Source organism: Arvicanthis niloticus, chromosome 2, assembly GCF_011762505.2.
Source record: "Arvicanthis niloticus isolate mArvNil1 chromosome 2, mArvNil1.pat.X, whole genome shotgun sequence".
In the NCBI taxonomy this organism is placed as follows: domain Eukaryota; kingdom Metazoa; phylum Chordata; class Mammalia; order Rodentia; family Muridae; genus Arvicanthis; species Arvicanthis niloticus.
In genome coordinates, this window is record NC_047659.1 from 21,330,826 (window position 1) to 21,356,110 (window position 25,285).

Consider the following 25,285-nt stretch of genomic DNA (forward strand, 5'->3'; position numbering starts at 1 on the left):
TCATTTATTTTCCCAGTTCAATAATATTCCATTGTGTACATGTACCACATTTTCTTTATGTATTTTTCTATTGAGGGGCATATGTGTTGTTTCCAATTTTTGCCTTTTATAAATAAAGTAGCAATTAACATGGCTGAACAAGTGTCTTGTGGTAGCATATAGCATCCTTTGGGTAATATGCCCAAGAATGGTATTGCTGGGCTTTGAGGTAGATAAATTCTCATCTTCCTGAAAACTTGGCACACTGACTACAAAAGTTGCTATACATTCCCATGAATGTGTGTTTTCTTTTTCTTTCCTTGTTTAAAAACTTATTTGTTTATTCACTTTATATCCCAATACTATCCTCCTCTCATCCCTGTACCCTCTCATGCAGATTCTCCTCCCAATTCCTCCCTCACCTTTTCCTTTGAGAAGAGGAAGTCCCTCTCTGGGTATCATCCCTCCCATTCTTCATCACTACCTTCCCACTATCCCCCCAGTATCCCTTTCTGCATACCAGCACATAAACTCACTGGAGGACTGTGCAAATCCTTGAACACTGAGGCCAGACAAGGAGGTCCATTAGTAGAACAGGAGCCTCAGGCAGACAGGTAATGGATTCAAGGACAGCCCCTGCTCCTGTTGGGAAACCTACATGAAGACCAAGCTGCACATCTGCTACATATGTGCAGGAGGCCTAGGTCCAGCCTGTGCTTGTTCTGGTTGGTACTTCAGTCTCTGGAAGTCCACAAGTTTAGTTGACTCTGTTGGTTTTCCTGTGGAGTCTTTGTCCTTTTAGAGTCCCTCAGTCTTTTTCCCAACTCTTCCCTAAATTCCCCGAGTTCCATCTAATGTTTGGCTGTTGAGTCTTTGCATCTCTTTCCATTGGTTGCTGGGTGGAGCCTCTCAGAGAATAGTTATGTTAGCAACTATTCTGCAAGCATAACAGAGTATCATTAATAGTGTTAGGGATTGGATCTTGCCCATGGGGCAAGTCATTGGTTGTCAATTCCTTCAGTCTCTCTCTAAATTCGTCTCTGAATATCTTGTAGACAGGGCATTTTTGTGGGTTGGTTGCTCTCCCTATCTCTGCACTGGGAGGCCTGTCTGGCTACAGAAGTGGCCACTTCAGGATCTTTACCCTGCACTGCTAAGAGTTCAGCTAGTGTGGCCCCCATAAATACTTTTGGGCTAGCCCCCATCCCATGTCTATGGCACATCCTAGGAATTGCCCTCCTACCCCACCAGATTTCTGTTCTCTCTCTTCTGCTCTTCTTACACTTAATCTACCTCACTCCCCACTCTCCTTCCCATCACCTCTCCCACCCAGTTTCTTTCATCCAGCCACCTAGGATAGAATGAGTGTTTTCTCTTTCCACCTACTTGTAAGCATAAGTTGTCACTTGTGTTATTGATCTTAGACATTCTGACTGGTGTAAGATGAAATCTCAAAGTATTTTTGACTTGCATTTCTCTGAAGACTAAGGATGTTAAAATTTTCTTGAAGTCTTTCTCAGACATTTGAGCTTCCTGTGTTGAGAATTCTCTATTTAGGTCTGTACCCCATTTTAGTTGGATTGTTTGGGTAGTCTTATTTTTTTGATATCTAGTTCTTCCTAAGTTCTTTATATATTTTGGATATTAGCCCACTATTGTATGTGCAGTTGGTGAAAATCTTTTCTCAGTTTGCAGGTTGCCCATTTATCTAAAAACAGAAGTTTTTCAGATTGATGAGGTCCCATTTATTAATTGTTGATCTTAGAGACTGTTCTAATCGTATTCTCTTCAGAAAGCCATCTCCTGTGCCAATGGGTTCAAAGATACTCTCCTACTTTCTCTTCTCCTAGGTTCAGTGTATCTGGTTTCATATTGAGATCTAGAGTCATTTGTAGTTGAGTTTTGTACAGGGTGCTAAGTATATATCTATTTGAATTCCTTTGCATGCAGCCATCCAGTATGATTAGTGCCAGTTACTGAAGATGCTCTTCTTTTCCAGTGTGTATTTCTAGCTTCTTTATTAAAACAAGTCAAGTGTGTGCATGTCTGAGTTTCCAATTCAATTCCATTGATTGATGTGTCTATTTTGTGCCAATCCAATGCTGTTTTTTATTATTATAGCTCTGTAGTAAAACTTGAAATCATGGTGGTGATACCTCCTACAGTTCTTTTATTATTTAGAATTGTTTTTAGAAGCTGAGTTTTTTTGTGTTTTCATATAAAGCTGAAAACTGTCCTTTCAAGATCTGTGAAGAATTGTGCTGGATTTTTAATGGGAATCGTATTGATCTGGAGATTGCTGCAAAAAAATCTTTTTAAATATAGAATATCTTTTCTCTATGGTCTAGGCTGGTCCTGAACTTGTGGTCTTCCTACCTCAATTTCCCAAGTGCTGGTGTTCTAGGTGTGTACTATTTTGAAGAGTCCTTAAGAAAATAAAAATCCTTTTTGATGGAAATTTTATTTTTTTTCTTCTTCTTTTTTTGGGTTTTTTGACACAGGGTTTCTCTGTGTAGTCCTGGCTGTCCTGGAACTCACTCTGTAGACCAGGCTGGCCTCGAACTCAGAAATCCACCTGCTTCTGCCTCCCAAGTGCTGGGATTAAAGGCGTGCGCCACCACCGCCCGGCTTTGATGGAAATTTTAAAAAATGTTACCATTCATTTGGGAAGGTGCCATTTAAACAATAATATAATTGATTTAAATGCCAGACAACAGTAAATCTGTGTCCCAAAACAACTTGTAATTATAAGCTGATTTTTGTCATAGAAGTGAATATGCATGTGACTAACTCAGGGTTTTTTAGTGTAAGCTCAGGCCAGGAGACGAATAACTTATAGCAGCAATTTCTCTGTCAAATGGAATGCAATATTAACTAAGTGATTACCTTTGTTCTTTTACTTTGAAACCTGAAATTGTTGTATATAAGAGAGATTCACTCCACAAATTCCATCCATAAGGAGGAATAAAAAGGAGAAGGAATTGCTTAAATGACATTTCTTAAGGTTATTTCAAGGGACCCCTTTCTTTTTAATCCCTTCCCTGGTTCTTTCATGGAAAATGTTATTGGCTTAACATTTTAAACCTGCCTTAGTATCATCAGATTGCCCTTTATCCCCATTCTATAATATTTCATAAATTATAAGGAACAGTACAATCAGGATTATTTTAAGCTCTCAGTCCTGAAGGCACACTGAACATGTTAGTTACATCTGTATTCAGACTTAGGCCTCAAGTTGTAAGTGAATGGGGTGGGAAAACAGACAAGTCTGTTCCAGAAAATTCATTTATGCAATCAAAATATACAGCTTACCCTGTTTTCATTTATAAATTATTAAGATTTAAGGTCAACAATTACAAAATTAGCATTCTTATCAATTGGCAATGTGTGTGTCACATGTAAGTATATATGTCTTTCTATGTGTTTATTTGTATCTGTGTGATTGACAGGGGCAGAACTCACCCAAAATATCAGATTCCAGTCGGTATCTGCTGTCTTCCTGTACCATTTTTCACTTTATTTTTTATTCTTTTCCTTCCTCCAACTCCTTCAAGTTACTTCCCACCTCACTAACTACCCATGTGCATCTCCCTCTCTCTTTCTCTCTCTCTTTCTCTCTCTCTCAAAAACAATACATAAATAAAAATACAAAACCAATGAGACCAAAAAATAAATCCTACAACAAAAAAGAAGTACACAAAAAATAATATAGATTGCATTTTGTCAACTATTTCTGGACATGGGGCTTGCATGGGTATGTAGTTAATATACCCAGTGATACTCCAGTGATTTTCTCTTTCACCACATGTATCAAATCCAACTAGATTCTTGGTTAGCAGCAGTTTGTATTTATTTCTCCTTCTCAGTTGGTGCTGAGATTTTGTCTGATTTGAACCTGTTCAGATTTGTGCATGCTGTCACCATCTCTGTGAGTCTCATATTTACATCAATTCTATTTTGTGTGGAATACACTGTTCCCTCGCCATTGTTTACCTTGTCTGAATCTTACAGTCTATTAAGCTTCTCTTCCACATAGATTCTCGATCTTTCAGGGAAGGATTTGATAATGACATCCCAACTAGGGCTGAGTGTTCTAAGTCTCTTACTCTCTGAACATTGTCCATTTGTGCATATGTGTATCAGTTTTCATCAATTGCAAAAAGCTTCATTGATTATGGTTGAGTAATGCTCTGATCTACAGGTACAGCAATGTCATCAGGAATCATTTTATTGATTTGTTTTTTTAGCAGAATAATAGTGGCAGGTTTACCACTAGGGACCATGACCTACCTTGTCTCAGTTTTTTGACCACAATAGCGATGTCAGGCATCAATTTTAACTTATAGATTGGGCCTTATAGACGATGAAAAGTGATTGTTTACTTACATACCATTTGTACCATTGTCATACTAGTATGTCTTTTAGACAGGTCACTGTTGTAGGTCATAGGACTTGTAGCTTTCTCTTCTGGGAGCAAACAGAGAGCACTCCAACACCATGAATACTGGATAGTAAAAATGACATTTATAAGTTGAGCATAAGTTTGAGTTCTTTGTGTCCAATGACATAAGTAGTATTTTCAGTGACAGGGCATTACTATCAGGTTGTGTAAATACTATTATTCAACCTAGAGCTCACTGATTTGGCTAGACTAATTGGCCAGTGAGAACCCTGAGATCTACCTGTCTCTTTCCATTTAGACTAGGATTCCAGGCTCATAGCCATATCATATTTTTTAATGTTTGTATAACTGTCCATGTTCTGGGACTTGTCAGCTTTATTATCATTGTTTTTATTATTATTACTGAGATCTAATATAATTACAGAATTCTTTCCCTTTCCTCTCTCAAAACTCTCCCATATATTCCTTGCCAATTCCTTTCAAATAGCCTTTTTATTCACTGATTGTTTTACATATATTATTAACTATAGCCTGTTCAGTCCATAAATGTTATTTGTATACATGTTTTTAGTGCTGAATGTTTGGCACTGGACAGCCAATTAGCATGCAAGTGTGAGAGAGACCATTTCTCCCATGAGCCATTATTCAGTTACCTAGAGTTATTTTTATAAGGTTGAGTCCTGTGGGCTTCCCCCCCACCCCCATCCACTTCATCATGTCCATTGGTGTTGTCCTTGTAACCTCCTGTTTGGACAACCATCCTGATAAGATTTTGTAACTGTAGCTGCTGACATGACTAAAAGACACAATCTCTCAGCAAACTCACTGATCTTCTGGCTCTCATAACCTTTCCATTCCATTTCCCACAATGTTCCCTCTAAGCTTTAGGTCAGTCTGTACAGATGTGCCCATTGGAATTGAGGTCCATAGTATTTCATTTTGATTGGTTGTGGTTTTCTATCATGGTCTCCATCTGTTGCAAAAAAAGAGGGTTCCTTGATGACAGGTGAGAACTATATTTATATGTGGCTAAAATGACAAATAGATTGTTGTTATAGATTGTGTGGGTTTAGTGAGTTAGTGGTTGTAGATTCTCCTGTAATAGCCATAATTTCACTAGAACTGGGTAGTGAGCTAGGTTTCCAGTAACAGCCATTGTTTTCCACTTACTGACACGTCAGATTTTTATATGTGTGTTGACATCCTGAACTTAGCTTATTATTTTTGTGCAGCAAGTACGTTACTGACTTAACCTTCTCCCCAGCCCTGTCAGTTTTTATTGTGTGAAATCCTGAAATAACTTTCCCATATGGTAAATTGAAGGTGTTACCATAAAAATAACTTATTTGTACTGAGGTGTGATCACAATTAAAAATAAATTTGATTAATCATCTTGTTTTCTTTCTATTCAGGAAATAAATAATACCGGCTGTTAAAGGAAGCCAAATAGTAATTATCCACCTTATAAGATCCTTAAGACCCTTCTTGCTAACACATCAGTCTTCACTGGTAATGATGACATAATTGTTAATTTGGGAATGATGAAGTCCTTTGAAACTTCAAATTTTATTTTCTCCTCTAAAACTGCAGTCTAGGGTCTCGGAAAGCACATAGGTCACTGAACCTTTCAGACTTAAAAAGTAAAACTTGTCAAAGATCTTCAGCATTCTGTGTTAATTATTTCAAATTCTGTACAGAAAATGACCTTTGAAATCTGCAGAGTTTTTTTTCTTAAAACTTTAGATAGCATTATCTAGAAATTGCATGCATTCTCCAGCTCTGTAGGATTGCCAAAAAAGCTGGGATAGAAGTCTGCTGTGAGGATACACACACCTGGTATGTAGGCAGCTTGGAAAATTGCCTTATCACTCACAGGCCTAGGACATCCTGTATGCTCAAGACCCTCTGAATATACTTCTGTGAATAAATGGCTGACCTACAGGGTCTAGTTTCTCTTTGCCTGTTTGTTTTGTCAGAAGAAGGAATTTGCTTGGGTGGAAACTACACATTTACCTGCCATTCTTATGATTATATAGAGATGGTTTGGTTTGCATACCATTTTCTGTTTCAGTCAGCTTTGGTTGGTGTCTCAAATGACTTAACACAGCAATTTGGGCAGAAAACAGCATGTGAAATATTTTTCTTTTTTTCAAGTAAGGGTTTGTAGTCCTAGTAAGATTTCATCATAGTCCCTTCAATGTGATTGAAAAATTGATTGTAAATTAAGACTTTCTAATTTTGAGTTATTTGAGTAAGGGGCATTACACTTTTAAATTCTCCTTCATAACCCAGAGTGTCCAAAAAATTAACTTATGGCTTGTTCTTTCTTTATTCATACCATAATAGACAAACCCGAGTTTAGCATATGGAGGCATTTATACTCTCAAAATTATTCTGAAGGGGTGTGATTTGCAAAATGCTGACAAATTAAATATGCATTTCCATATGCTTCTAAAAAAGATCAAATATATCTGTGAAAGCTATCTACATAAATCCTTCATGAGTTTGGTTTAACACTGATGCCCAAAATTTGAGTACTTTCTAAAGTCCCAGGCTGAGATGTCTTTTTTCCATTCTTGTACTCAGCACATCAATAATATTACAAAGGATTACAAAGCAATATTTCAAGATAATGAGATACTTCAAAAAAGTACATTCAGAAAAAGAAATTCAAAGACAAATAATTTTTTATTCCAATACATTGACTCAGCTCTTAAGAAGAACAATATAATAATCTAAAACTTCAGAAAACAATGATTTTCATTAAAATTTAAGCCATTTAGGAGATATGTTTGTATGAATGTGCTTATCATATTGCTAGCTCACTGACCACATTTAAATAAGTCTCTTGCCTAGTGAGACTTGAAGAGGTAATTGAACATGTTATAGACCCAAGCAAATCATCTATGTTTGTACATGGAGGGGCAAAAGAGAGGAAGGGGATGAGTTGAGCTCTGCACTAATGCATCAAAGTGCTTTGCAAAGAAGTATTAAACAGCTGACATAGAGCTGAGCACAGCAATAGTGACAAGGTGAATCATTTCAGACAGAAGAGACTGATGAAGACCCCAATGCCTTGTCATATCAAGTCTGATACCAGGCTCCTTATGTATAGTTTGCTAGTACCAGAAGCAGAACCAAAATTTGTAGCCTCAGACATGCTATATGGCATCTTCACAGGAAGAATCTTCTTTGTGTTCAGACTCTCAAGCCAGAGTCTTTTTCTGTCACACAACCATGCTTTCACTTTTTTTTTGCCAATACACTGATTAGCTAGTGACTGGATTTAGACATTCCTTGCTCTTTCTCTGGTTGTTTAATTTGTATTTCATTACTTTTTATTGTGTGCTTTACTGTTTCAACCGTTGCTCATCCTTATCCCTCTAAGTGAGCTGACCTCTTCCTGTGCCTGTACTCCTGTTAATGCTGAGATGCACTGTCTACTTGAAATGTAACAAAATAATGCCTGTTTATTCTATGTTTCTCCTGAATCTACCTGTTGCTTTCACAAAGCAAGGTCCTAGTTTGATACTATGGCCCAAGAACATAAACACATGATGTATGTACCCACAGAACAGGCTCAAATGTTACCCAAGAAACTTCACATGCCAGAACACAGAATTCTCCACAAAGTTGGGCTGAGCCCAGACCATCCCGCCATCCACGCGGTACCTTTATTTCTTTTTAGGAATAAACAATTATGATGTATCACATTGTGGTTTTGTCTTGTTTTTGTTTTATTTTTCCAATACTATACTACTTTTTTCAAGTCAATATATTTTAAAAGTTATGAATGCAGTAAGACAATTGTATTAAGCTTTAAGTTGTGAAGGGGAAAACTTGTAAGGAGAAGTTATGGAAACCACAAAATGTAAATTCTGAATTTATGGTCATAAGACATAAAGTCAAAAGGCATTATGAATGTAATTTTTCACGATGTTTGTTCTTTATAAAGTTTGGGATCTGACTTTGTATTTTGGACTTTGTTCCAAGATCAACAGAGTTATTATATTAAGCTACAAATGCAAATGATTGCTTTGTTTTCCAGCAAAGTGTCTGAGGGTATTGGCTTACTCTTGGCTGCATCTTTTAAGGAAGAGGGTTTGAAGATCATGCCAGTTCAGAAGCAGACTTAGCTAGCCAATGGACTTGCTGCCAGTGATGACTACAATGCTCATTCAAGTGGACTCTCTTGTCATTTTTTAAATTAGCCAACTCATTTTGCCAACTATTGTCACCTACTGTCCTGCAGAACACTGAAACCTCTCTTCCTATCTAACTGCATTGGGTAGCTTTTCTGCCTCTCTCTGTCTCTAGTGAACTCTAGTCTACTCTACTTACCTCTGTGAGTCAACTTATGCAGCACATATGAGTGAAGAAATGTATTACTTCCTACACCATGTCATTCTGTGTAACATCCTCCAGTGTTACAACCAATGACAGCATTATTTATGTGGCTGAGGCCATTCCATTGTGTATGTATAATGAAGCTTCTTGGTACATTCATCTTCAAATGGGCATCTCAGTTACATGTATCTTGATTGTTGTGAATAGCCTGCAATTAATGCATCAGTCTCTTTGTATATAAAAACATTAGGTCAAGCTGCCAACCATTTTCTACAAATATAAGAACACATAGATTTTTTTCAGTGAATATATTTCTGATTATTCTTCAAACAAAACAACCTTTGTGAAACTTCTGACTCCATGAAACCTGATTTATACATGTGCGATATATGTATGTATGTGTGTAACTATGTATGTATGTGTGCATGCATGTATTTATATTAATGTATTTGCATTTCAGCTACAAAAACTCCAGACTATCAGACATTTTAATATATCTCTAATTGCTTTTGCAAATTTTAATTGCTAATATAATGGGAATTTTACTTCTTTGGCTTTATGTCTGTTGATTTTGAGAGTATAGGCCAAGACTTCTCTAGGCTGCATTTCTTTTTCCTAATTCTAATTGTTGAACTTTGCGAGGCTCTGTGTGATATATTTGGAATATGAATATCTTTTAACTAATTATATCTTGTTGTTTCTTTAATCTCTAACACCCTTTAAATAGTCTGTTGCCCATTTGTAAAAGCTTTAAGCCAGAACATGAGTCAAGCTGCTCACTCAAATTTACTAATTCAAATGTCAACATTTGCCCTTTTAAAAAAATATTATTATTTTGTTTGTTTTCTGAAAGAGTGTCATGTCTGGCCTCAAATTTGCTATGCTTTGTAGCTGAGGCTGGTCTTGAACTCATGATCATCCTACTTCAACCTCTCAGTGTTGGATTTATAGGCATGTCCTGCCATACAGCTGGGTCTCTCCATTTTGATGTAAAATAGCTGACTAAAGAGGTTATGAAAGAAAAAATGATGCTGATGTGTTCTGAACCACCACTCAGATTCAGCCAACCAGCATCAATTGCCCAGCAAAGCAAAGATTTCATTGCTGATCTCTTGTTAATTAGGAATGATTCTTCAATGCCAGATGAACAAAACCACAAGCCCTTCACTTAAAATATCACATAAACAGTCATGGAAGCGTCTTTACTTCCCTCTGAAACTTCACAAGCTAGACCTCTTTCTTCTGCTTACCTCTCAGAAGTTCTTAGAACTCACCAAGTTTTTACACTGAATCGTTTTTCTACCCCTCAGTTCCAAAGTCCTTTCACAAGCCTCCCGGGCTGGAATGTTTCATATCAATTTGACACAAACTCAAGTCATCTGAGAAGAGGGAACCTCAAGCAAGATCAAGTTGTGGGCTGATCTGTTAGGTACTTTTTGATTAGTGATTTATGGAAGAGGATCCAGCCCATTGTGCCTAATGCCATCCATAGGCTGTTGGTCCTGGGTTCTATAAGAAAGCAGCCTCGACAATCCATAGGGAGCAAGCCAGTAACTAGCACCTCTCCATGTCCTCTGCATCAGCTACTGCCTCCAGGTTCCTTACTTTTTTGAAATCCTGCCCCAACTCCCTTTGATGATGAATTTAATATGGAAATGTAAGTGAAATAGATCTTTTTTGTTCCCAACTTGCTTTTTGGTCATGATGTTTGATCACAGTAATAAAAACCTTAACTAAGATACTTCCACAAAACACAGGTCTGTCCCAGGAATACTCCATGGCATGAAACTAATACTTTCATATTTAGGGTTTTTCTTGCTGTGATAAAACACTATGACCAAAGCAACATGGGAAGAAAAACTTTCACTTTCCTTTGCATGTCCCAATCACTGTCCACCAGGAGAGGAAATCAGGGTAACAACCTGGAGGCAGGAATTGGAGCAGAAACCAGGGAGGAACATTACTTACTATCCTGCTCACAGGCCAATCTGTAGGGACATTTTCTCCACTGGGGTTGCATCTTCCCACATGACTTTAGCCTGTGTCAAGTTGACTTTAAACTAATGAGAACACATACTTTTCCCTTTCAGATCCCCCTTTTCTCCTGTCATGGGCCCCATTCTAAACTCCTTACCCCCTCTCATATACATATACATACTCATACACAAAAATTAGAAGGGATTGTGTACATGTGAGAACAAACATTCAGCATGTGTCATTCAGAACATGGATTACCTCACCTATGACATTATTGTCAGTTCTATGCATTGTCTCGAATATTTCACAATTTTATTTTTTTATGTTTAGTAATATTCCATTGTTTGCAGATATCATGTTTTCATTTTCTGCTCATCTTTAAAAGGACAATTGAAGCAATTTGATATTTTTCCTATTATAAGTAAACCAGTAACCAGATGTGTCCCCAACTATCTCAAGTGGTATTTCTATATTATATAATAGTTATATTTATAGTTGTATGAGAACCTACCAGGATGGTTTTACAGTGGCTGCACTAGTTTAACCCGCACCAATAATAAGTGTTTCTCTCCCGTACATCGTCACTGGCATATGTTGCCATTTGTTTTCTTGGCGAACTTCTTTGAAGTGAGTGATATGGAATTTCAAAGCAGTTTTAATTTGCATTTCCTAGATAATCAAGAATACTAATTGGTCATTTGGATTTTTTTTCTTTCAAGATTTGTCTGTTTAGAACACTAGTCCAATTACATATTAGCAAGTGTCTGTGGATGTTCATTACATTTTGCAGGTTAAAAAAATATACTCTAGTTAGTAACTCTTTCTCTGAAGCACAGGTGACAGATTTCTCTTACTCTGTAGGCTGCCTACTTGGTGGATAGTTTACTTTAGTGTAAAATATCTTTTGAATTCGATGTGATTTTCTTCTAAATTATTGGAGATACTTGCAGTGTCATTGGCATTCATTCAGAAAGTTCTTGCCTATAACTGAATCCTGGAACATTTCTCCTGACTTTCCCCAGAAATTTCAGTGTTTCGGGTTTTAAATTAGTCTGTCATGCATTTTGGATTGAGTTGTGTGTAGTGTGAGACTCATAAATCTTACTTCCTTCTTCTGCAAGTGAGTATCCAGTCTTGCCAACACCATTTATTGAATAATTTCCCATATTTTTCAGTGTGATTTTTAATTTTCTTGTTGAATTTTAGGTATTCATAGATATTTGGGTTTATTTCTGAACTATCTATTTTATTTCATTGGTCTATATGTCTATCTTTTTGTGCCAGTAGTATGCTGTTCTTGTCACTATGGGTATATAGTATAGTTTGAAGTCAGTAATGTGATACACCTTGATGTGTTTTTTTCTTCTTAGGATTGCTTTGGCTATCGACGCTCTCAAATTTTCAAATGAATATTTGGATGTTTTCTAGTTCTGTGAAAATCTCCATTGTAATTTTAATGAAGCTACCATCGAAGTAATAGATTACTATTGCTAATATGGCCATTTTGTGATACTAGATAATTATGCCATCATCCACTGCCTTGTGTAATTTTCTTTTCAGTGTCTTAATGCTCTCCTTGTACAAGTATTTGGTATCTTAGGTTAGCTCTATTCCTAGATGTTTCCAAAGATGTTGTGAATAACATCTTTTTACTAAGTTTTTTATCAACAAGTTCAGGATGACATATAGACACTATATATTTAGTATGTTCATTTTATATCCTCTACCTTTCTGAATGCGCTTATGAAATTTAAATGTTTTCTACTAGGTTCCTTGGTCATTTACATGTGGAAACTCGTTACCCACAAGTAGACATGGTTTAACATTTTTTTTTCCAACCTTTGTTTTTCATACATCTCTTTTATGGCTCAGGCTAAGCTTGAGCAGTGTGATGTGTAAGACTGGAGAAAGTGGACATGTCCGTCATCGCTGAATTTATTAAATAGCAATTTTCTCTTTGTTTGTTTGGTTTGTCTAAGAGTTTACTATCCTTGTAAGTTTTTTCAAAGAAACAGTTATTTGATTGATAATTCTATTTATTGTTCTTTTAGTCTTGAATTTGTTAATTGCTGTCCTGATAGTTATTATTATTTCTTGCCATCAGCCGCATTTCAGTTTGATTTTGTCTTGTTTTCCTATAGTTTTGAGATGCATCACTAGGTTATTTATGAGCCATCTCTCTGATTCTTTGATCTGAACACTTGCAGTTTTAGTCTTTCATCTTAGGCCAATATTCAATGTATCCCAAAGGTTCTGGTGTGTAGTACTATAATTTATTTTCTTTTGATTATAGTTTAGAATCAGCTCTGAGTTTATCTGTAAAGAAGAACACAATTTCCCCTTGGTATACTCTTTTGTTCATAATTTCTGTTATGAACATGTCAGTGTGTATACTCAAGGCAAGTTATCATTTCTCCTGTGATACTATGTAGGTCTTTGATGCTCCTGTTAAACTTAAACTGAAACCATCATAATTTATTCTCTTCAATCTTTAATATTATCCCATATACAGAGATGACAAGTACTCTGTTCTTTAGTTAATATATGAAAATGAGAGAAAGTTTGCTAAATAAGAAAAGATTAAAATATTGCTTCCAATTTTTTTCAATTCCATTAAAAATAAAATGAAGAAACATATTTCTATATTTTTCCACCACTATGTCTCAGACTCAGATTTTTTTCAAGAAAATGCCAAGAGGTAAATTTGGTATCATTATATGCATAAGGATTCATAGAGTATCTTGATAGCTGTAAAAGAAATAATTCTACGTAATAAATCATTATTTTTAAAAAAGGTAACTCCAAGTTCATGCTTTTGTCAAAAACTTTACCTATTTTCATTACGAATCAATAATTTTTATCTCCTCTATATTTTTCTTAACATTTCACAAAAACTATCATTTAATTTATTACTCTAATAATAATTAATTCAAGAATAATTTTTTCAAAACAGCCTTCTGTTGAAATATTTTCTTTAATAAAATGTTTGATGTGGGGTTGAGGTAAACGTGAGCATCATGGATATTAAATAGCAAATTCTTAGCTCTCCTGCAATTGTTTGCAGAGGCAATGATTCTTTCAATTACAATGAGACATACATATTTCCTTTTTGTTTTTCGGTTTGTCTGGGCATGGATTCTATAAATCATTAACAGAAATGTCTCTGATTATGTTTGTCTTTTAAGTATGCTATATGTATCTTTCAATCAGTTCTTACTTGTTTTCAAACTAGTAGCTATGTACTCATTAGGACTGACTTTGTCCTTTATGTAAATAATTGATTGCATTATATTCTTCCACTTTACTCTTTTGATGTCAGTCATATAATTACACTAAATATGTCCATAATGCCCAGATTACACTTAAGGTTCTGATTTTTATTCTAAGCATACAAAAAAAAATAAACATTGTGAAGCCTAGTGACATGACTCAGTGGATAATGGTGCCTGGAGCCAAGTCTACTGAACTGACTTCAATTCCTGGAATCCCCATGGTAAAACAGAACAATAAATTCTTTAGCTATACAATTATTTGAACTATACAAGTTATTTATTTGAACTATACAAGTTATTTTCTTTAATTATATAATTCTTTGAACTATACAAGGCACTGTGGTATACAAGTCCACACACACCCCATGAAAAAACAGTAAATAAATAAGTAAATAAATAAATGTAATGAAAATAATAAATATTTTGATAGATATACTTTCTGTTGGGTTCTAGTTTAAAATAAAGAATATAACAAGTTAAAATAAAAGCAAGTTTTAAAAATATTGAGTAAATTTCTACAAATGCCTTTTTCTTGTTTTCAGATTACATTTTCAATGGTGGCCCCAGATATGAGTTTTACAACAAAGAGGAAAAGAGTGCTCTACTTAGGAAAATCTCAACTGAAAATCTTTGCCTCCTTCATGCTTCTCTGCTACTTTTTGATAGTCTTTCTTTCTTCCTCTTCATCTAAAATATGCCCATAGTTTTGCTCATCTTTCCCAGAAGAGCATCCTTCCCACCCTAAGGTGGTTCAGTTTCCCTACCTGTGCTTCATGTATTGAGATTTATGACATCACACCTCACACACTACCTTGGCATACACAGTCAAGTCTCTAGGATCAAAAGTGGATATTCTAGCTGGACAGAAAACAAAAGCAAATGAACAAGTAATTATTTAATACTGTGTAGTATTCTTTATCTCTCTTGGTTTTGTGTAACTCTGTAGTCATTCCTTATTAGCTTATCCACTTTTTTGCCATTCATTTTTTACTTACTATCTGCATAGTAGTTTATTATGTAGATTTTCTATAATTTGTAAAAACCAACTTCCCAATTAAAGAAGTATTTATTTCAGTCTTGAACAGTTACTAAAAGGATGTTATGGCTATTGTTATAATTTTCTGCAATGTATGTTTTTCCAAAAAATAATTACTCTAAGATATGAACTTGCCAAGTCAATAGTATAAGTATTTATAACTTTTATAGCAATTATTCTTTTGCTTTCCACTGGTGCATGTCAAGTAACACTTTTACAATAATAGGCTGAAATTATTATTCTTATTTATTTATACCAATAGAGGGCAGAATCTAACTTTTTAATAGTTCTTAACTGAGAGGTGATATCTCATTGTAACTATAATTAGCATTGTCAACACTAAGTGGAAAGCTGATGTTTTGACAAGTAAGACAACTTTTTAAATAACACTGACCTTTTTATATACTTTGTCCTTTCCGATTTTTTTCTCTCTGCTCTCTTTTCATTTTTAGACTTTTGTTTTTTCTAAGACAAGACTATCATTTTAAACTCAGGTTAGCTGTATCTTTCTCATATACTTACCACTCTTTGTGGCAAAGCCATTTGTACCCCTTTTCTTCCTTTTTGAGATACATTATGCTCAGTTGTAATGTGTGATCAACCTAGGGTGTAGTGTCACACCAGAATTTCTTAGTCTTGTCTAACTTCAGCTTATTACCAATTGATTAACTTTCCTCCACTTTTTCTTTGGCATTTTCCAAACTCTGGTAATCCCCATTCTATTCTAAATGTATCTGAAATCAGGTCATTATATCTCACACATCAGTGGCATCATGGTTGTCTTTCTGTGACTGTTTAGTCCCACTTAATATAGTGACTGCCACTTCTATTATGTTATCGTGAATATCATTATTTTCTTCTTCCCCTATGGTTGAATACTGCATCTAGATTCACATCAAGATTAGCTAGGTGTTAGATTGCTCAGTAGATAAGAGCACTTGCTACTCTCCTAAAGGATCTTGGATTGATTGGCAGCAACCACATGGTGTCTAACAATTGTCTGAAACCCCAGCTGCAGGGAATCCCTTGCCATCTTCTGCTCTCTGCAGGCACTAAATATATGTGGTGGACAGACCTATGTGTAGACAAAATGCCTATATATATAAAATAAATTATCTTTTAAAAAGAAAATTAATGAATTCTTTGTGATATAAATTGAAAATGATTATCTAGATTGTTACTTAAATAATCTTTCTTATTTTAGTTCATCATTCTGCAGAAAAAATCTCAAAATTCTTAGTTTTATTGCATAATGACTTATGTATTTATTCACTTGTTGACATGGTACATATTGTTTTGATTGGAACTTTCACATAGAGTAAAATCTTCCAGGAATATTCCCTGTCACCATATTTTTTTCCACAAAGAGATTTTTTTAGTGTTATTTATTTTCCATGTGACATTTGAGTCAGCTTCACTTCTCATAAATAAAAACAAGCTTGTTTGCATTTTTATGGGATTCATTAAATTTACACATAAACTTGAGGATAATTTGTTTTTTTCTGATATTGATTACTAATTACATTCTTTTGCAGTTGTTTATAAATGTAGTCCTTAAATGTTTCTTGTTAATATATTTGTATAATAATGCAAGTTTGTATTTACATTTTTAACAATTACATATGAGACTATTATATTATCAGTTTGTTCTTATCAAGTACAAAATCACATAACTTAAATGTAGTAATAATTCACCTTCTTCCACTAAATTTTCATCTGTGAACTCTTGCAATTACATAGGAATTGCAAGTGTGTTGCTTTGCAAAGTTCATATGTTAATCCCACTGCTTGAGAATATGACTACTACTACAAGTTAAAGCCAAATTTGAAGTAAGGTTTAAATAAATCCTGACAGAGTTAATGGACTCTCATCTCTGGGTTTTCAGAAAATGGCTCAAGTCACATTTTGTAGGGCCTTACAAAGGCAAAACCCATAATTCACTGCATTTCCCATGAGGTCCAATCAAGGGCAAGCATGCATCCTGACACACTTCCTGCTTGCTTACCTTCCACCCACATGTGATCAATCACATCTGGTGCAGATGAGTCAAACAAATATAGGCCAAAAAGAAACTTATTCTTAACTCAAACAGAGTTCTTAACCTGCAAGTTATATTTTTCCTGTTTGGTCTTATTGTACCTCCTTGAGTTGTATACTGAATCAAATCCTTGACTCTGCAATGCATACCTGTTTATATTGGGATCTAATAACCATCAGTTTAATGATACCCAGAACAATGATATATGATCTAGTCAAGTCATTGATGCAAAAGCCAACAGTAATAACAGAAACAGACAGACCAAGGGCCCTGAGATTCCTGATATCGTAGTAACTCTCTAGGAGGAGACTAGAAATGAGACTAGGGATCATTTATTTATCTTATTTCACACACCCCTCCCCATTATTTGAGTATCTCTGATGATCTCTAATGGTTTATAAAGAAACAACAGTTTTTTTCTTAAAGCTATATAATAACTTCTCTGCTTTACCCTTAGCAGTTCTGGGGCACCTTTAAGTCTATACTTAAAAAACAAAGCAAGAAATTTAACATCTTGAGCTTGTGATAATAGGTAACAGTACTTGACTAGCATCCGAACTCCTCTGATCATTGTTATAACTCTAAACTTCTGAAATCTTAGTATAACAATAGCATAGAAGGGGGAAATTCTGAAACATTTCTTATTGTGACATTCCTTATAACTTTACGACTTGCATTTATACATCTTAAGTCATTTTCTGTGACTCTCAGAACTTTTCTTAAGCTGTCATATCCTCAGTTCTTTATATACCTTAGAACACTTTATTAGACCCACAGAACTTAGAGACTTTTATATCCTAGGACATTTTCTTAGACCCTCAAAACTTGCATAGAGTTCAACCATTTTTCTTTCCAGAAAATCACTTACCAGAGACACAAATAGTTATTTATGAGAACAGTCATTACAAATCCTGTTCTGTTAGCGTAAAACTACATCTGAAACCTGTTATTTTAAAAATGAAGCCTATTAGAAAAGCAAACCTGTCTACCTTTCTCAGCAGAAGATATAAAAGCTCTAGAAAAAGCAAGGCCTAATTTTTACATATAAAATGAGCTAACAAGGTGGCTGCAGCCTTGGAGAAGAACTTGTTTGCTGCTGCCAAGCTGACAAAGCCATCAATACCAGAAGTCTGAGAAGGACAAATTATAGCAGGAAGTATAATTCAAGTGGCCTATGTATCAATTAAAGTGAGAGAGCCTAGTCCATTACCTAGAAGGTCATCTCAGGCTCCTGTGGTATCCATGGCATTGGGGGAAGAAGAACCTGGACAGCATCAGTCTTTGGCTGTCATACCCAAAGATGAGAGTGTTCCTGTTGAAGAGGAATGGAGAAGAGTGGTAGGGAAACTGATCTTTCTTTGTCTAGGCAAAGGTGTGAAATCAACTCTCCAGTGTTCTGCTTGTCTGTCATCTGTAGAGACCTCAGCAGTGATGAGTTTATCTATCAAGTATATCTGAGATAAACAAACTTTTGTTCTTAGTTACTTACTTTTAAGCTTAATACTGAAAACATATAGAGAGGCTAAATAAAACATATTTCCTGAAATTAATTACATTAGTACTTAGCACGGCTAAAAGTATAGTTCTAACGCATTAAGCCATTTGATCATTTATATGATGACTGACCATTAGTTTGCATGTCTTAATCATTTTTAACTGTTTACATAAGTTAATAGTTTTTGTAAGGTTAGAAATTTATAGCTTCAGCTCTATAAGTTTGAACTTTAAAAAAATTAATAGTTTCTGAATTGATCCTCTTTTAGTATCAAAATAAAACTTTAACTCATAAATACAGCCCACAAAGAGACTGCAAACCTTTCCCGATCCTTTTATAGCTACCATTTACAGAATATAACAGTTTCTTATATGACTCACTTTATCAAAATAACTTAAGTGTAACAAAGTTAGTAATGCCAAGGAGGCTAGACATACATACTTAGCCATGAATAGACTTTAGGTAAGGAGAGACATTTTGTAAGCCAGGGCGTCACACTCTTCCTAATGCTTCAACCCTTCAAATCAGGTCCTCATGTTGTGGTGACAACGAACCATAAAACCACCCTCATGCCTATTTTACAACTGCAATTTTGCCACTATTATGAATCGCAATGCAAGCATCCAGCATCCAGGTGGCCCTAGGCTACCCCTGTAAAAAGGTCTTTTGACCCCAAAAGGATTGTGACCCGCATGTTGAGAAGCTGCTTCAAGCCCTTTGCCAGACTGTTTAGGTTATTGTCTTGCTACATCATAAGATAATGTTTCAGTTTTTGTGGCAGTAGTTGGTGCTCATAGTTTTGGCCCTAATTTTTAACCTTTGTATTTATTGATTTTTAAGATTATATATTAATAAAACATTTTATAAACTTCAATGTCCCATAGCCTTATATATTTATATAAGTATTTTAAAAGCTGTTGCTTAAAAAGTCCAGTTATTTTTATTAAACTTTCTATAAAACTCCAAAATTTTTTCTTAATAACGTTTAAAAATCTCTCAACTGTGTGCTCCTGCAATATCAAAAATAAAGCACCTTTTTTTACTTCAAGAGGGAAGATACAGGATACACCCACAATCTGCAGAAGGCAAAACTAGGCTCTAACAGTGCGGACAATTCAAAGCTCAGTATCTGAGATTCAATCTTTTAAGCTTTCCTGAGATGCTTAGATCACCCCTCTGGTTGCACCCTTTGCAGCACATGCACTGCCTGCCTTACAGATCCTAGCTTGATCCAGTTCATTGTGACTGGTGCTTCAGGTGACTTTCATATTGTATCAGCCTTCCAGTGCTGCTAGGGCCCAGCATTGCAACTGGGCTCTCTTTAGAAACTCCAGTCCTGCCACCTATTTGCAAGCCTCAGCTCTTACCATGACCCCTTTACATCTTTACAACCAATATCATCTGGATGACTGTTACAAAGTTTGGCTGCCAGTGCAAGGAGCATTCTCGCATATGAATGCATGGAGGTGAAGCTTTAATACCTTATTAAACAAGTATTGTTTCTAAATCCTATCTTTCATAAACCTTGTTTTCAAGACATGACAAAAATTATCATATAAAAATTTATCCTAATCCTAATTTATCTTGGAGACTTATTGCCTCTTTGATATGCCCACCATGAGTAGTTATCTTTAATCAAGATGGCAGGAATGTCATAAATATCTGCCCTCTCCAACTTTTGCAGTGATGGAGACCACCTATGTGGACGCCTCCATCCTGATGAGGGACAGAAGTTATCATATGTTGTTTATATCCCAAAATGGAATCATGATACATGATTTCTCTAAGATTGTTTATGTGTAGATTTTTAATGATTAACACCCAGTGCTACTAGTTTTAATTTAACTTTTTCATAGACTTTACAGATTTTTAACCATATCCAATACAATAAACATATAACTCTTATGGTATTGAGTGTTCACGTAAACTAAGTCCAATATTTTTGGCTGTTCTGCTTTGCTATTTTTCTTCCTGTCACAGTGTCAAGTGGATTGACTGATTCAGGAGACAGAGGAAGCTTTTACATATGTTTGAGTCTAGAGAAGGGAAAGCTATAATCCAACTTTAGAGGCAGCTTTCTAATAAAGGAAAACATCATAAAACAACTTTAGTGTTATCCACACCCCAAAGACATCTGAACTCCTGCTAACCCACATCTAAAGACCAGAGAGCTCAGTGATAAATTCTGAACCTCAGATATAAAAACCGTTAAGGCAGTGGTGGTGGCTGGCAGCTGGTAGTTCATGGCAGCAGAGACAGCAAAATCACCCAACCCATTTCTTTCATAGCTACATGTCTGTAACAAAACTTACACACATATCAGAGAACACAGACAGACAAAACCTTCTGACAAAACAGGAAGATGCACTTTCATGGGACACTGAGAGACAAAACTTTCCAACCAACTGGAACTAGATGGGCAGGCAACTTCTTGCTATTTGCCCTGGACAGGAGAATATTAGGGTCCCATGGAACTCCCTCCTTACCCCAGATAGGGATCCCACAGGACCGAACCAGTCTGTGACTCACCAGGAGGTCTTTCTAGATGCTTGATGCTTTTCACACCTGGAAATTCACTCTGATAGTCTGTGAACTGAAGGCGGGCACATGCCTCTTGAAATGCCCCCTCAGCTGTGGAGTTCTGGAGTCAAAGTCTAGCTGAAGGACTTGGACAGATGGTCTGAATCTTACTGGGTCCTCCAGAAAGTGTTCATCCCATTGATAGAGAATAAGACCACTATTACAGATTAAAGACAAATTTAAGGCAAGCTTTAAATACTGGCCAGGCTGATGGACTCTCTGAAAGGTCCATCTCTCGGTTTCCAGAAAATGGCCCAAAGTCACATTTAGCAGGGGACTAAAAGACAAAACACATAATACGCCACATTCCCTATAAGGTCCAATCAGGGGAAAAATACATCCTGACATACCCTCTCTCTCTGACCATCCTGCCTACATGCAGTCAGGGGCAAGCATTCACCCTGTTGTATTTCCTGTTGTATTTTCTACCCATGTACCACCCACCCACATGTGGTTAAGTATATCTGGTGCAGATCAGTCAAACAAATATAGGCCAAACAAAACTTATTCTTAACTGCATACAGAATACTTAATTTGTAAGGTATATTTTTTTTCATTTGGTCCCACAGATTTCTCTTATGATTGTATATTAGCACACTCAAAACTGGGTTGATTTGGTATCTGTCATTGTACCTTAGGTTTATATTAATGTTATATTACACTAACAAATAGTATTTTTTAAATAATTTGATTGAATAATTTTTGATGTATGGGAATAAACAATTTTGAGATTTATCTACCCCCAAACAGTAGTGAGATGGATTTTCTGTTATGGCTTCAAGTTTTAATAATGTTTCTAGGTCCATAAAGTCCTTTGATTCATACTTCTTTTCTGAAATTGAGCTGAATAAATCACATTCTTTTAGAAAAGTGTTTGTTTTTAGGTTTTAAAACACTTTAAGTAATCTCTGCATCATGATAAACTAAGTTTTCCTTATTTGTGATTAATTCTCCACATAATGCTTTACATTTCTCTCCTCCATTGTCATACATTTTCTTAATGAAGCAGTATCTCCTGACCACTGTTGACTTTGACTTGTATATACAGGTGCGTTCTTTGAGATTTCCAAAGTATTCATTTCAGTGTTTCTCTCACTGGCTGTAATTGCTGTTTTATTTTCTGCATGGTAGTTAAACAGTATGCCCATGAAACTCTCAATTGAATTTTTTCCCTCTTTATTCTGAATGTAATTGATATAACTTTTCTTCTCATTGGCTGGATAATAATAACTTTTTGATTTCTGGATTTTCTATTAATTGCTGATTTTATTAGATCATAGAATACATACGTTTTGGCAATACCCCGGTTTTGTGATAATGAATATATTCATAGATTATCAAATTCTGTGTTAATTATCTCAGAATACATTGTTAAATTTTGTTGGTTAGATTGACATTTATAACTTATGTTTTTGCATGAATGCTTTTTCATGGACCTAGAAAAGTTAATAACACATTCCTGTCACAGGGGTTTTGTCTTTTCATAAAGCTTCTACTGTGTCTTCTTTGTCAAGAGTCCTGCATCTGTATAGAAAAAGAATTTTATTTTATTTTATATTTATTTATTTATTTATTTATTTATTTATTTATTTATACATTGGCCTTTTGAGCCAGGATCTCTCAATGTAGTCCTGGCTGTTCTGGAACTCACTATGTAGAACAGGCTAGTCTTGAACTCACAGAAACCCATTCTTTCTCTGCCTTCTGAATACTGGGATTAGAGATGTGCAGCAATGTCCAGAAATTTTTAACTGTTTTTGCTGCAAGTCACCACTAATATTAAAAAAATACCATTTTTATTGTTTAATCGTTTTAATAAGAATTCTATCTTGTTAGACATAAAGGTTACATATTGCTTTTTAAACTTCTATCTATATTTTTTCTCCTTTCATTTCTATTTATTTCTGAATCACTCATTTCGAGTGGGTCTGCTTGCTTTGTGACACAAACACTGTTCTCTTTCAAGATGCTCCCTAGAATCATTGCCATTTACTGCTTTGATGTGTCTACAATTTATTCTTAATGTTGTGTCTTCTTAAGTTCCTTCAAAGGAGCATTTCAACACACTTTTTCTGTTCAAGATTTTAAACCAGAATATTCTGAATCTTATAATTTTATTTAAAATTACTTTTAAAAGTTCTGTTATCTCTATTTATTGGATAATGACGGTTTAGCACGTTTCTTGCTTTTTCTACCTAACCATCCAACACCTCCTTTCCTTTCTGAACTCCTTACAACCTAACCCTCTAATATGCAAATTAGTCAGTGTGGCCTGTGACTCTCAGATGCCATTGCAATTTTTTTCAATATAAAGATTCAAACAAATCTTTATTCAGTAAAGTGGTGTTGAAATAATCCAATATTTTTAAAATTCTAAAATGTTCTTTTATTTCTATTTTTTCTTAAAATCTCACGGTGATGATAAAAATTTTCATCTTCGGGGCAGATGATAATTACCACTTTGTCTGTAAGTCACACAATATCTCATTCTTCCCTGGCATGTCCGCCCTGCTGATTCCTCTGTTCTGTTCTCTTTGCCTACCCTGACTTCCTCATGTGCCTTCCAAATCCTCTATTACTTCTTTTATGTGCCCTGTTTTCTTTTCAAACTTAATTCTACATACTCATATTCATTATCACATTTACAAAATGTACATCATATGTGACTTTTTCTATGAATACACCACATACACACACACACACACACACACACACACACACACACACACTTACTCAAGCACTCACTCATCTCTTCACTCAGGAAGGGAAAACAGAATAAGATAGAGTGATATTTGCACCAGAGTCAACTTTGTAAAGCACAGAGTTTTCATTGGGATTACTAACAAGGGTTTCTTACAGGAGTGGGTATGATGCAAAACAGTACTGTCACTAAAATGGCCACCCCAATACCCAATACTGATAAAAGTCCAGGAGCTCTCTATACACCTTCAGGCAGTTGCTGAAGTCCCAGAATCTCCTCTGCACATGGGGCTGGTCACACTCCTTAATGGCTGGCTTGTTGTTGTTGCTGTTGCTTTGGTTTTTGCCTGTAAAATGTGCCGGGCAGCACTGTATTTGTCCTTTCCGATATTCACCTGTGGTGTTTTCATATCATATTGAATTGTTCATGACATTTCTCGGCATTTATTTATTCAGTGTTCTACCCTTCCATGGCCTTTGTGGCAGCTCCTTGTGGCTTGGGATTTCCGTGTGTTCATTTTCATGGGCACAGGCTTGCTGCTCCTCTTGAGAATTTCATTGAGAGTCTTTCCTCTTGTTGCGGCTCCATTCATCTTGTCATATTGTCCAGAGAGGCATGAATGCTTGCAATGTACATGGCTCAACAACTAAATCCACATCACCCAACAACTAAATCTATATCTTGTTCTTCTTTGAAAGCTTGGCAAAAGTAGGCATCCTAAAATTTATATTATGTCATCAATTCAGTACTTTCAATGTAAATTAAATTTTTTCTGTTACTTGAAAATTTTCTTTATTTGTAAGATTAAAATGTGTTGTTAGTTTTGCTGAATGGGGGGAGGTACATTTGCATTTTCTCTTGGATTAAATTCGTGACCTGTCCAGTTTTCTCTTGGATTAGATTCGTGACCTGTCCAGGGAAACGTGGTTCTTGGAACATTTTGGTATTCTTCTCTTTGAAAACAAAAAACAGCCTTGATGAAATCCCTCAAAAGTAGCAAGATCACTTCTTTCCCTATTTGTCATTTTCTCTGTAATATGGTCTTTCTTCTTAACACAAGGTTTTAAGTGCTTGTGAACCTAGTATATATTACTTTTTATTTTCTTCTTTTGTTTATATTTAAAAAGAAAATAATTTTAAAACCATTGAAAATAGAAAACTTATGGTTGGGGGTATTCTGCTTTGCTCAAGATTTGATTGATAATTGATTGATTGTTTACTCTAAATTGTTTGCTTCTAACAGAGACACACATAATTTTTTCCAATATAGTCTGTATTTTCAGTCTTGCTCATTAAAATACCATTTCATGAAAGCTAAATCCAAAACAAAGGAATACATTTTTTAGGAAATTATTCAAACATTCTAATCACTCAATCCAGTCTTGCTAGACCAAGTCTCTAGGGTTTTGTTGTAAAATATTATGGGATAGTTGGTAACATTGACTTTTAACCTTCAT

At 35.4% G+C, this 25,285-nt stretch overlaps 1 protein-coding gene across 3 annotated transcripts in view; it reads left to right on the forward strand.

Annotated features, from left to right (window-relative positions):
* The window catches only part of Kynu (kynureninase), a 125,939-nt gene that overhangs the window by 89,007 nt on the left and 11,647 nt on the right, over nucleotides 1-25,285 (forward strand). The gene's annotated exons all lie outside the window — the stretch shown is intronic.